General features: G+C 43.7%; 1 long non-coding RNA gene across 1 annotated transcript; it reads left to right on the top strand.

The window, feature by feature from the left end:
• Positions 1–6,276: 6,276 nt before the first annotated feature.
• Positions 6,277–6,863, top strand: LOC133816588 (uncharacterized). Its single transcript, XR_009885352.1, has 2 exons — positions 6,277–6,328; positions 6,692–6,863. It is a non-coding gene; the product is annotated as an uncharacterized LOC133816588 (long non-coding RNA).
• The last annotated feature ends 7,511 nt before the right edge of the window (positions 6,864–14,374 follow it).

Genomic DNA, 14,374 nt, shown 5'->3' with positions numbered 1-14,374 from the left:
GGTTTCACTGACGTGCGAAGGGAGGTGTTATAACACTCCCTTGCCTCTCTTTGTTCTCCCTTCATACTCGCTACTCCACCAGGAGTTGGGAACTTGATGACGAGGTGATATATTGAAGTAACCGCTTTCAATTCTCTTAGGGATGGTCTCCCCAATACCGCATTGAAAGCTGAAGCACAATCTACTATGATGAAGTTTGCCATGACTGTGGTCTATCGGGGTTGTTCTCCTATGGTGAGTGCCAATTCGATCACCCCTAAAGGTTGTATCGAGTCCCCCGTGAACCCGTATAAGGAGGATTGACAGGGTTTCAAGTGTCTGATGCCCAAACCCATCTTCTCCAAGGCGGGGTGATATAAGATATCTACGGAACTTCCATTGTCTACGAGGACCCGATGCACCCGCAGGTTGGCCAACTGAACTATCAACACCAAAGGATCATTATGGGGAAAGTGCACCCCTCGTGCATCCTCCTCTGTGAAAGTGATTGAGTCATTTTCTCCCTTAAAGCTTTTCGGGGGTCGTTTCTCCAAACTCATGACACACGGTGGTGGACTCCGTCTGGCTTCTCTAGCGTATATGTCTCGACCCTTCCTGGACTCTCCCCTAAACCCCAGACCTCTGAAGATCGTTCTCCCTTCTCCTTTTATCTCTGGGGCTCCCCCTTGTGTCCGAGGTATCACCGGCACGTCCTCTGATTTCTGCTTCTTTCTTCTGACATATCGGCCCAGGTATCCCCTTCGGATGAGCTCTTCAATTTCTTCCTTCAAATGGGCACATTCTGCCGTGGCATGGTCGATATCCTTGTGGTACTAAAAAAATTTGCCAAGGTCCCTCTTGGACCGGTCTCTTATCATCGGTGGGGGCCCTTTGAAGGGAACTCGATCCTCATTTGTGAGGTAGATATGCTCTCTGGTGTCTGTCAGGCTCGTATAGAAGGTGTAGGTTGTTTTCCTATGGTCTCTTCCGCATTTTTTCCTTCTATGTTGATCATCTCTCGACCCTTCATACGCCCTCTTCTTCTTCGCTCCATTCGACCCTTCATTGGTTGGGGGCTTTACATGGGACTTACTTTTTCCTGCCTTTAAGTTCGCATGGCCATCCTCCACACGAATGTACTTTTGCGCCCTCTCGTAGAAGTTATCTATGTCAGTGACTTCCCTTTTGAGCATATTATCCCATAATTTGCTTCCCGGATGCACTCTGGCTGTGATGGTCATTTTTAACTCCCTGCGGGTCAGGCTCCCTACTTTGGCTGCCTCCATGTTAAACCTGTGGATGTAGCCCTTTAGACTCTCATTTTCTCCCTGCTTCACATTGGCGAGGCTAGTGCCCGACATTGTGTAATCACGCACGGCGTGATGCTGTTGGAGAAATTCATCTGAAAACTACTGCCAAGACCTGATGGACCCTGGTCGAAGTCTCTTGAACCATTTGTACGCATGTATGTTCAATGTGACAGCAAAGCAATGGCACCTGGCTCTGCTACTAATCCCCCTTAACCTCATCAGGTCGTTAAACGTGTCCAGATGGTACTTGGGATCTGTATTTCCCTCATAGGGAGTCATATGTGGCTCCTTGAAGTTAGCTGGGAGCCGGATGGCTTGGATCTTTTTAATGAAGGGCAATTCATGGTCGAACTCGTCCTCGACGGTTTGTCCCCCATATGCGGTGACAATCTTGCTCTGTAGGCTTCTCATCTCTGTGTCTAGGTCTTGTCTCCTCTTCTTCAAGGAGTCTCTCAATGTGGACGAGCTTGCATCTCCCTTTCCTTTGCCTTCCCGGGGCGCCATACGAGGTGTAGTCCTTTTATCCGCCCTTTTCTTGTTGAGTTCCTCTCGTAGATCTGAGGATGTCTTCCTTGAAGTGACCTCGACATCGTTATAAGGGCCAGCGTTGTTCTTCTGCTCTGGCCTCGGAGGCTGCTTCGATGGTCCGGGATGTTCGTGCTGCTTCACCTGGGGGGTGTTACTGGTGGAGATTCGAGTCCTCCCATCGTCTACTGGGACAGTGGTCTCTGCCCCCTCTCGGCCTCTCTTTTTTCGCTTAGGGAGTGATATGTTTGACTTCCCTTGAAACAGACCATTCAACACCTCCTGCATGTTCTCTAAGGTGGTTTCAAGCCTTTGGTTCTTGCGGTGTAGTTCAAGTATCTCCTCTTCATAGAATCGAGACCTTGAACTCGAGCTCACGGAATGGACCCGGGGATCCTTGTTAGGTCTGCGTATCGATGGGCCTGGGTCCTGCCGGCCAGAGTTTGGCACCTGTGGCGGCCTTGGGGGCGGGAACTCGCTAACATCTTTTGCAGGGGGAGCTATTGACCTTGGGTGATTCTCATCGGGAGGGACGGCCAGGGATGAAGTCTCCCTCTCTATTTCGTGAACTTCGAGTTCCTTTGGGGCTTCTGCATCTCTGGGCAGAGGAGGGTTCTTCATGGAGGCCTTCAGATGATCTCCATCAAGGCAGACCTCCACCTCTCGTGGCTCTCTTAGTCATTTAGAACGTCTTCGCATTTCTTCCTGCCGGGACTAATGGAATAACAGTGGCTTGACACTTAATCTTCCCACAGACGGCGCCAAACTGTTGATGGTATGAACTCGTCAACGATTAAAGGTTAGAAAACTCAAAATTTTATACTAGGGATAGCTTAGAATCAGATGGAAAGAACTTGAATCAACAGAAAAACTGGAGCTATAATAGAACAAAGATCATATATTTCTTCAACCTCCCCTCATACAATCAATTTTCCAACCCCTCAACCTGTGGGGTTGATGCCTATTTATAGGTGGGCTCTATTGGCCCCTGATACAAACAAGTCCCAGGAGACAGGGACGTACACAGGTACACTGATAGAGTAGTGGCTCAGGGCATAGTGGTGTCTACCCTGACAATGCTAGAGTAGTGGCTCTGGTGTATGGTCGGGGGTGTTCAAGTGGTGCCTCTATTCTCCGTACAAGTTCGTACTGCCACTACTTCTCAGATGCAGATGGCAGGGCCACGCCTCTGTCCTCCTCGCAATCGTACATCTCGTGTCAGTACACGTGCCTTGTACCTACTTATACCCATCAATCCATGTTAGACACCTATGGATTATTTGACATACCTGTTTGGTATCTTCAAGTATTCCTCGTATGTATATCGAGGAGCCTCCCAGCTTTATATGTCTTGAGAAGCCAAGGCGCATGAGTGTCTCACTGGTGGCACCTACCCATTGAAAGGAACTAGGGCCTCTCCAACGAGACACAAGGGGTTAGTGCCAAGATAGGACGTATACGGGAGGCTTCGCCCTCGCATATCGAGGCTGCCTGGTTTCCTTAGGATCGTGTGCGGAGGCGAGGCACATACGAGAGGCCTCACCCTCGCATAGCCAGGGTGTCTCGCATAGCGAGGCTGCCCGGTTGCCTTAGGACCATGCGCGGAGACAAGGCGCATACGAGGGGCCTCACCCTCACATAGCGAGGCTGGTTGCGTGGGGATGAGGTGCGGGACACGAAGGCACCGCGAGTCTGGCTGCGTGGGGATGAGGCGTGAGACATGAAGGCACCGCGAGGCTAGCTGCGTGGAGATGAGGCATGGGACACGAAGACACCGCAAGGCTGGTTGCGTGGGGAAGAGGCGCGAGACACGAAGGCATCGCGAGGCTATACCCTCACAAAGCGAGGGTGGCTCGCATAGAGATGCTGGCTTATGCGTGAGTAACCTGCTGAGGGCCCTCGCATGGCGAAGGTGGTTCTCTTAGCCAAACCTTTCTGATGCTATGTGATGCCCTTGTCCCTTTATGCGTGTAGAAAGTGGCCAAGTGGGGCTCCCTCCCCTTCGTCCCTCTAACATTTGTCTCTTAGTCTTTAAGGGACCTCGTAGCGTAGAGGTATGCCTGAACGAAATTCACTAGGGAAGAATTCCCACATTCACACTTAGTTATTGTCCGTTGCATGTCTGAGATGTGTTTGTGGCTAACCACTGAGTTTGTTTGCCCGTAGGTGTGTGTTGTAGGCTGACTTGCTACCTTGGAGTGTCCGCAAGTGCCACACGTCCCGTCTACTTGGAGTTCCCAAATAGTCGGCACGTGATAGTTGGTATTAGAGCCAGGTTAGAGGAAGCTTGGCAGAACACACAAATGGTGAGCAACACTCAGAGGATTGAAGCGCTTGAGAAGCGCGCAGGGGAACTAGATGACGTGGATGATAGGGTCAGGGATCTTTCCTCTGCTAGCCATAATTTTGGTTCGTCAAATGCAAACAATCGCATAGCTGCGCTAGAGAAGGAAAACGATGTTCTGCTAACTATAATAGTTGCGTTAGAGCAAAGAAACACTCCAACAAGTACTTTTGTTACCCCTCGGTGGGAGGAGCGCATTGCAGCAGTGGAGCGCATGTTGAAGGAACAACAAGTCTCCATAAATGACACCACGGAAGACTGCAGGGAGTCAATTGGCGCGCTCAGAGAAGAAATGACTGAGTTAACTGTAAAGGTGAACCTAACCATGTGAGCAGTTGGGAATGCACCTGCAACAGGGCCGATAGGTATGGAATATGGCCGAGTTAAAGTGCCTGAGCCGAGGCCCTATAACGAGGCTAGAGACGCAAAGAACTTGGAAAATTTTCTCTTCGACATGGAACACTATTTTAGAGCTGTGCGGGATGATTATGAAGAAGGAAAGGTCGCCATGGCTGCCATGTACTTGTCTAGGGATGCCAAGGTGTGGTGGAGGACAAAGTATGACGACATTGAGAATGGTAGATGCACCATCACATCATTGGGAGACTTGAAGAGAGAACTGAAGACACAATTTCTGCCAGAAAATGTTGCCAACAAGAAGAACAACATGAAAGAGAAGAGGATGATGAAGAGTACGCGCACATGGGCATTGTCCGCCTGTTGAATGCTCTCAAGAAGCATGGCGAAGAAGGGAAGAAGACCCTGGGGAAGGAGCTATTGTTCGTTGATGCCACCATCAATGACAAGCCAACCAAGAGCATGATGATTGATACTGGAGCCACCCAAAACTTCATCTCAGAACTCGAAGCCAAGCAACTGGGACTAAAACTGGAGAAAGATGCAGGCCACATGAAAGCAGTCAACTCAAAGGCCTTTGTAGAGTCCAAGAACTTTACTTAGCTAAGTTAGATAGTAGTATAATAGTAATAATAGTATTATCTTTATGACTGTGGATTTTTGGTTCAGACCGGGATTTAATTGGACACTCATAGTAACACTTGTAGATTTTCTAAGTTTAATCTATAGTTTAAGAATATTAATTTTAACCTAAGGTTTGATTAATATGACTGATATTGATGGTGATATTTATTATATTATAAGGTTTAGATAGACCCAATAAGATAGTAACACTTGTCATATGTATGATTATTAAGAAATTATTATTTTAATGATAAAATAAGAGAAATATAAGACTTAGTCTTCACCAAAATCTGATAGGAGCATGATATTTGTCATAATTTTATTTATTTGTGGATTAGGATGTAAATAGATTTTTCGTAACTTTAGGGTACTGTAACTTCCGACCTATTTTTGACCCAGTTATGTTATGAATTTCGAAAAATAGTATTTCTAGAAAGTTGTAGATAATTTAATTAGCTTTCTAACGGTATAAGGATAGTCCAAATATGAGTTCTACAGCTCCAGATATATTGATTTTACTGAAGGGGAGTTTAGAGTTACGAGATTTAGGGAGTTAGAAGTTAGGATTCTATTTGTTTTTATTATTTTAAAAATCAAGCTTTGAATCCTTAAATCTCTCTGAAAAATTTGACCAATTCCTAGGCCTTTGGCTGAAGGATATTCAAATATTTTCAATTAAATTTATTATTTTTATTCAAAGCCAAAAAGAAGATTTTTATTCCTAGAACTCTATGAATAAGACCTAGCACCAATAATTTTTCATTCATTCATCAAGCTAAGTTCAGAGGCTACAAGTTGCTAGGTTATTGTGAGAGTGTAAACACTTGGGTTGGGGATTAGAAGCTTAATCATTTTTAAGCTTACCAAACACTTGGGAAGTAAGGTTTATAATACATTTCAGTTCAAGGTTTAGATTGATCATAAAGCATTCAAGGTATTCCAAAACTCTAGTTCATTTGGTTTTATTTTCTTCAAGTTCTTATAGTTTTCTACTCAGCCCCTAATTTTATTCTTTATTCTTGGATAGGAAATCAAAGTTCTTGAGCATAAGGTTTTTGGTATGTATATTTTGATAGCATAGTTCCTTCATCACTTTCATCCCATTTTCTTCAATATACTCACCCTATTATAAATGGTTTTTAGGAGTGTTCCAAGGTCCCAAATCAGTTCTCATATCCCGATTATTTTGGTAAGGAAAATAGGATAGGATTTATGTGCTATATGATTTTATATGTTATCTTATGAATGTATGTTATGAAAAATGCTATGTTAAGTATGCTTGTAGACTTGGGCATATGACCTATACAACTAACAAACCCCAAATAGATTATGGGCATATGACTTGCTTAGCTAGCAAGTCCCCACTAATCTAATGGGCATATGACTTGTTTAGTTTATGGGACCCCAAGTAATAATGGCTATTATAGTATGTATGTGACATAAGTGTTATAGTATGTTTTATGTTGCATTATGAATTTTTATGTATATGGTTATATGTTAGATTTTTCCTTGCTGGGCATTAGGCTCATTCCTTTTATGTTTATATGTGCAGGAAAATAGCTATAGTGGCGGGAAAGGTTCTTGGATGCTTGGGAATGTGTATTGAGGCGGAATGGATTCAAAGAGCCGAGAGTTTCGATTTGAGGATGAAGTCTTTATTATGGTTTTATGTGTATTTTTCCGCACTTATGTAATCTCTTTTTATTACAATTAAGTTATGTTTTTCCTTTTTAAAACAATGGGATCCCATATCCTAACTTAAATTTTATGTAAGTTTGACCTTTGTTTTTACAAGTTTTAATAAAGTTATGATCTTTTCATTTGTAAGTTCTATTAAGGATTAGGGTCTATGTGTAGTTTTCATTAATGGTCCAAAGTCTAGAGTCGTTGGGTCATTACAGCCTTGGACATAACTGGAGTGGCTAAGGGCGTAAAAGTTAAGATAGACATGTAGGAGGGGTAGGCTACCTTAGTGGTGGTCCATATGACGACTTTGATGTAGTTTTTGGAATGGACTTCCTAACCGAGAAAGGTGCCATCCCGATTCCTGCTACTGGAAGTTTGCTCATAATGGGAGCGACTCCTTCAATGGTGCCTACAAAGGTGATACCACCCCTGGTGTGAAGCTCATATCAGCTTTACAGTTTAAGAAGGGTGTGAAGAAACAGGATTCCGCTTATGTAGCGGTACCCACCGTGTTCGAAGAAACAATGGAAGAGATTGTTCCACTTGAAATTACGAGGGTCTTGAAGATGTATGAGGACGTGATGCCAGATAAACTCCCCAAAGCCTTGCTGCTAAGAAGGGGGATTGATCACCAGATAGAGCTGGTGCCGGGAGCGAAACCTCCAACGAAAGCGCCTTACAGAATGCCACCCCCTGAGCTAGAAGAGTTGAGAAAGCAACTAAAGGAGTTATTGGAGACAGGATTCATCAGACCGTCAAAGGCGCCATTTGGCGCACCTGTGCTATTCCAGAAGAAATACGATGGGAGCTTGAGACTGTGCATCGATTATAGGGCTCTCAACAAGGTGACAGTTTGCAACACTTACCCCATCCCTCTGATCGCTGATTTGTTCGACCAGCTAAGTGGAGCCAAGTATTTCACAAAGCTGGACCTGAGATAGGGCTATTATCAGGTGAGGATCACAGATGGGGATGAACCAAAGACAACGTGCGTTACTCGATATGGAGCATTTGAGTTTCGAGTAACGTCGTTTGGGTTGACGAATGCACCTGCCACTTTCTGCACACCGATGAACCAAGTATTCCACGAGTATCTAGATAATTTTGTGGTGGTGTACTTGGATGATATCGTGGTTTATAGCGCCATGATTGAAGAGCATAGAGAAAACTTGGCTCAAGTGTTTCAAAAGTTTAGAGAGAACCAGCTATATGTGAAGCGCGAGCAATGCTCGTTTGCACAGGAGAGCATCAAGTTCCTAAGCCACATTATGGAACATGGCCGAATTCGTATGGACCTGGAGAAGGTGAGGGAAATTCAAGAATGGAAAGCCCCCACAAACGTGAAAGAACTACGCTCTTTCCTAGGCCTAGCCAATTACTATAGACGATTTGTGGACGGCTACTCAAGAAGAGCGACACCCTTGACCGAGCTGTTGAAAAAGGGTGTGACTTGGGCGTGTACTAATAAGTGTGTTGAAGCATTAAGGAGTTTGAAGGAAGCCATGATGAAGGATCCTGTTCTTGCCTTGCCTGATGTTAGCAAGCCCTTCAAAGTACAGACGGATGCGTCAGATTATGCTTTGGGAGGGGTACTGGTACAAGAAGACTACCGGGTAACATATGAGAGTCGCAAGTTGTCCGAAGCTGAGAGGCGGTATATTGCCTAGGAGAAGGAACTCCTCGCGGTTATCCATTGCTTGTGGGTGTGGAGACATTACTTGCTGGGGTCAAAGTTTGTGGTGAAGACAGATAATGTAGTGGTTAGTCATTTCCTTACCCAGCAGAAACTGACCCCTAAGCAGGCTCGATGGCAAGAGTTCATGGCAGAATTCGACTTCTGTTTTGAGCACAAGGCAGGACGCTTGAACCAGGCAGCTGATGCCTTGAGTTGCAAAGTAGAATTAGCGACTCTAAAGATCTTGGCTAGTTTTTCGGCTAGCGTGGTGAACACTCCACTCAAGGAGCGCATCAAAGAAAACCTGGAGAAAGACCTGGTTGTCAGAACCATCCTGAAGCTCGTGAAAGAAGGCAAGACTCACCAGTTTTGGGTGGAGAATGATCTTCTGTGGGCCAAAGGGGGGCGCTTGTATGTTCCAAAAGCTGGACATTTGCGAAAGACATTACTACGAGAGTGTCATGACACCTTGTGGGCAGGTCATCCAGGGTGGCAGAGGACGCATGCCCTTTTGAAGAAGGGATACTACTGGCCACAGATGCGAGATGATGTAGTGGAGTACACCAAGACCTGTCTCATCTGTCAGCAAGACAAGGTTGAGAGGAACAAGACACTTGAGTTGTTGGAGCCATTGTGAGTCCCAAGTCGACCATGGGAGAGTGTGTCGCTTGACTTTATAACCAGCCTACCAACGACAGGAGATTTAAGTGCGATCTTGGTGGTCGTGGATAGATTCTCGAAGTACACAACATTCATCCTGGTGTCAAAGTATTATTCGGTAGAGGAGACAACACGAAAATTCTTCAAGCATATTGTCAAATATTGGGGAGTGCCCCAGAATATTGTTAGTGACTGAGATGGGAGATTCACTGGGACCTTGGTCCAAACTATTCAGCCTCTTGGAGTCACAACTAAACATATCCTCGAGCTACCATCCGCAGACAGATGGGTAAACAGAAAGATTCAACGGGATGTTGGAGGAGTACTTGCCCCACTTTGTCAATGCCAATTAGAAGAACTGGCCGCAACTACTCGATGTAGCTCAATTTTGCTTCAACTCTCAAAAGAGTTCTTCATCGAATAAGAGCCCTTTTGAAGTTGTTAATGGACAGCAGCCACTGTTGCCCCCACACAGTGGATGAATACCACGGTCGGAACCCGCGAGCCTTTCACTTCACAAAAGACTGGAAGAAAATGACAAAGATTGCCCAAGCTCATTTAAAAAAAGCATAAAAAAGAATGAAGAAGTGGGCAGATCAAAAGCGCAGACCACTGGAGTTTAAAGCAGGTAACTTAGTGTTAATCAAGCTAAGGCCCAATTAGTTTAGATTATGAGGGGACAAAGACATCAGACTTGTTCCCAAGTACGAGGGTCAGGTCTCAATCATCTCAAAAGTTTCCCTAACTTCCTACAAAGTCAACCTACTAGCATGGATGAAGATACACCCGATCCTTCACGTCAGCAACTTGAAGCTGTATCATGAAGATCCAACAAATCCAGAGCGCAACCAGTCAACCAGAGGAGGAGGAGTCATTCAGTCAAGGAGCAAGCATCAACCTGAAGAAATCCCGACAGAGAGGATGGTCACCACTGATCGTTAAAAGCATAAGGAATATCTGGTAAAATGGAAGGGGCTTGCAGATGACGAGATAAGCTGGGAGAGGGCGGAAGACTTGAAGAAGCTCACGTAGAAGATTGAATATCTACAAGCTACTTTGTCGAGGACGCTGAAGAATTGAGTGGGGGAGAGTGTGGCGTGCTGCCCCTTTGGCACACCCACATGGGGCCATTTTGTAAGTGAGCATGCCTTGGTGCTTGATCATTAGTCAAGTCTTGCACTAAGTAACCTCATGGGGTAGGGTAATGGCAATTTTGTAATAATGCATATGTCTCCTAGACAAAAATCATATATGTTACTAGGAAGACCTTGTATCCCTAGAAGGCTCCTTATGGGAGGTGACCTGGTGACTTAGGGAAGCACCATGGTCACCAGCAGATGGGGGCCAAAGCAGTGTACTCCCTTGCCTTATCAAGCCTATATATTAATAAAATGATGTTTATCCATACTTGCCCGTGTATGCTTCCTTATTGCCTATGTGTTACTTGTTTGTTGTCTTCGTTGGGCCATTGCATGCCACTTGCCTTGTTGTATGCATTGTGTTGTGTGGACATTCCACGGAATGACTCTCTTTGTGCTTGCTCATACTTCGCTATTGCCCATTACATGTCCAAAATGTGTTTGTGGCTAACCACTGAGTTTGTTTGCCCGCAGGTGTGTGTTGTAGGCTGACTTGCTAGCTTGGAGTGTCTGCAAGTGCCGCACGTCCTGTCTACTTGGAGTTCCCAAATAGTCGGCCCGTGACACTGCGCACGTGTCCATGACACTGTTAATTAAGGGGTAAATAACACTTTGCTTTCCCAAACTTCAGCTAGTTTATGTACGAGGTTGTCAACTTTTTTTTAGCAATTAGATTTAACTTTTATAAATTATTAAATAACCTTAATTTATAGTAATTTATAAGGGTAAAATGAGATTGTAATTAAAAAAATTACATAGCAGCCATTTTTTTTTTCCTTAAGTCTATTTTAATTAATTAATTATTATCAAATATATTATATTAGTAAATTAATCTAAATATTCTCATCAAATATTAAAATTATTTCCTATTATACCTCTAAACTATTTATTATATCTCTTATATATTAATTATTTATCATTTTTAATAAAAAAATTACACACTTTAAATTTTAGAAGCATGAAATTTATTAAGTGTATTTATATCTAAACCCTCATTTTTTCTCACTACACACATTTCTATTTAAACTCATCATGAAAAACAATAAATTATTATTGCAAACCCTTAATAAGTTTCATGCCTTTAAAATTTAAAATATATAAATGTTTGTTATACCAAAAATTCAGCATTTCCACGGGGCGGTCTGCCAAGCGATAACGTGCCAAGACAAAGTGTCATGACACAATAGTCACCATCAGCCACCGTGAGGAGTGACCCTCGCCACTTCCCCAATACTCAAGAAAAGGTAGGAATTGCCAGAACCGGCCTACTTATCCCATTGAGTGAATCCAAATGATCCCCAGATGGCCACGCCCACGCCAACACCAATCGTAAGAAGAAAATGGCCCTAGCCAGATGGAAAGTTGGACCAACACATCACAAGGATCAGCAAAAGTCGTCATCACCCATAGTTGGTCCCCGAGGCCTTCGCCGATCGCAAGTCACCAGTCACCAATCATGATTGCTGGTCGCAAAGGGTCCTCTCCGCTCGCTGGTGGCCCTTGCCACCCGAGTCTTCTTCCTTGCCAGAGTGCACCTTCAACCATTAAATGAACAAGACACTTCGGATTACCATTTTTGGTGAAATAAGATATTTGTCTCCAGCCAAGTGTACCAAAATTTAGCGTGAATAGGAAACAAGGTGCCACCGTCAGCCTTTCCCATACCCATGGAGAAATGTAACAAGGTCGAAAAACAAGTCAGTTACTGTTCATTTTCGAAGAGAGCTCCCACTCTCAATTATTGTAACTGCCCCAAGAGCAAGATCAAACTCAGCTTGTTCTTGAGGGTTCAAAGTTCATAATTTATTATACTGACTAAAGTGGACGTAGGTCATCTTTCTTGGACCGAACCACTATAAATATTTGTCTAATTCATTTAATACTACATTTATCTCTCTTTTCTTTGGATCACTATTCATCATTAAGTTCGCTTTGAGATTTTACACACAAAACAACTCTTCATTTATTGCTCTGTGCAAGTTGACAAAAAAATGACTCAAAATTTTAGTGCTTTCATTGAGAGTGTGAGTCTGAGAGTATGATCTTTTCACCTACCACCCAAGGTGGCCCAACCCCTTGCTAGCCATGGCACCTAGGCGTGGTCCAGCCAAAGAAAACAACCCTGTGGCCCCATTGAATCCTCCTTCTTCGAGGAACGTTGAGGAGGACCCTCATGAGAAATCGGATGAAGGCAATGGTGACCACATCCCCTAACAACCTGAGGCAGCACAGGAGGACGTCGCCACCCTGAGAGAAGAGATGGAATGGTTGTGTGCCATGAACGTCGCTACGGTAGCCGAGATGGCTACCCAGTGATGAGACATGGAACAACGCCAAAGAAAGGCGACCCTTGCCTTCAAGACGATAATATATATGGCAGTGAGGCATCGCCAAGCTCCTTTAGGACAATCCATGCCCTAGACGGAGAAGGAGTGGAGCAATCGACCGTTCGCCACATCAAGAGCACTAAAAATCCCGAAAGATCTTAGTCTCGGGCAGGACAACCCCCACAGCCTCCAAACCAGGGAGGACAGCGACCACCCCAGGCTCGAGACCATGGCGAAGGCTCGGTTAGCCACTCGATTCATAGCCGACCACATAGCCGAGAAGAATATGTCAATAGCGCCCACATTGGTAGCATTTCCACGCATCTTGGAGAAAAAGTTAGACCTAGGAATGAACATGACCTGTGAAAACACTTGAACGACCAACAAGGTGACGCCTGGGGTTGGGACGTGGAGAGTCAAGATGAATTGTGTGACCACCTGAATGCTCAGAGGGAAGAGGAAGGAGACCACCATAGGCGACCCCCAGTTGCCAACGGTCAAGGGATCCTAGTCGCCAATGACCGAGAGGTCCTAGTCGCCAACAACGCAGTTCTTGCCCAGATCGAGGAATTTAGAATGGTGATTAGGGAAATGGGTGGGACCAAGAACAAAGAACCCGCTTTGAATCCAAGAAAGGTAAGCCCCTTATCTCCCACCATCGTCGATGCACAACTACCTGACAACTTTAGAATGTCATTGATGGTGACCTATGATGGAAAATGAGATCCCTTGGAGCACATCAAAAACTTCGAGATTCAGATGGAGATTCACAAGGAGTCAGAAAATGGATGATGGAAGGTTTTCCTGGCCACGTTGGTCGAAGCCATGAAGCAATGGTTTTGGAAGTATCTATTGGAAAAACATATTCAAGATCTTGTTTATTTTCATGTAAATCGTATATTAAACATATTAATATAAGAAAACCTAGAACATGTTTCTAAAATTGAATTCATATAGAGATAATGATAAGAACACTTACATTATTGTGCAGTAGAATGATTGAGTCCTTCCTTCGGTTTCTCTAACCCTTGTATCATTTTTGTCGCAAGGTATCACCAAGAAACTAAACCGTTCTTCAATTTTCTCACAACCTTCCAAAGTATCCTTAGAATCACCTAGACTAGAGTAGAATAGAAGAGAATATTGAGGCTTAGAAAATGACTTATGCTGTAGAGAGGATCTAAAACCTAGAGCATCAAGAATAGATGTTCTGATTTTTAGTCACATAGTCTTTCTGTCATCTGTTTTGAACTCTCACTTAGCATTTCTTTTATAGGCTCAATTATGTTACTTATTTAATTAAAAAATCAATAAAATAATAGCCCATTATCAGCCCTAGGTTGAACTTCTGATGGGCCATAGGCCCGTGAAATTTCCCTTTTAATTATAAGCTCGTTGGACTTAAAATCAAGGCCCGTATTATTTTCTATTGATTAATTATTTAAATCCTTTATCAAATTAATTATTTATAATTTGAACCTTGATTTAAACTTATTTATTAATTTAGACACCAATTTATCTTAATTAATGAATTTGCCCTAATTTCTCTTTTCTTCTCTAAATAAAATAACTCTGTGAAACTATCCACAATTGACTTTGTCAACTTTGATAATTCTAATTGATAATTAAATCAATTAATTGAGATTATATAGATGATTTTATCGAAGGTACAGTGGGGACCATGAGCCTGTGAAATCAAGCTCCAATAAGTTATTATAAATTTAACAGATAAATTTACTAACTTATTA

Source organism: Humulus lupulus, chromosome 2 (genome assembly GCF_963169125.1).
Source record: "Humulus lupulus chromosome 2, drHumLupu1.1, whole genome shotgun sequence".
Classification (NCBI taxonomy): Eukaryota; Viridiplantae; Streptophyta; class Magnoliopsida; order Rosales; family Cannabaceae; genus Humulus; species Humulus lupulus.
This window is presented reverse-complemented; position numbering and strand designations above follow the sequence as displayed.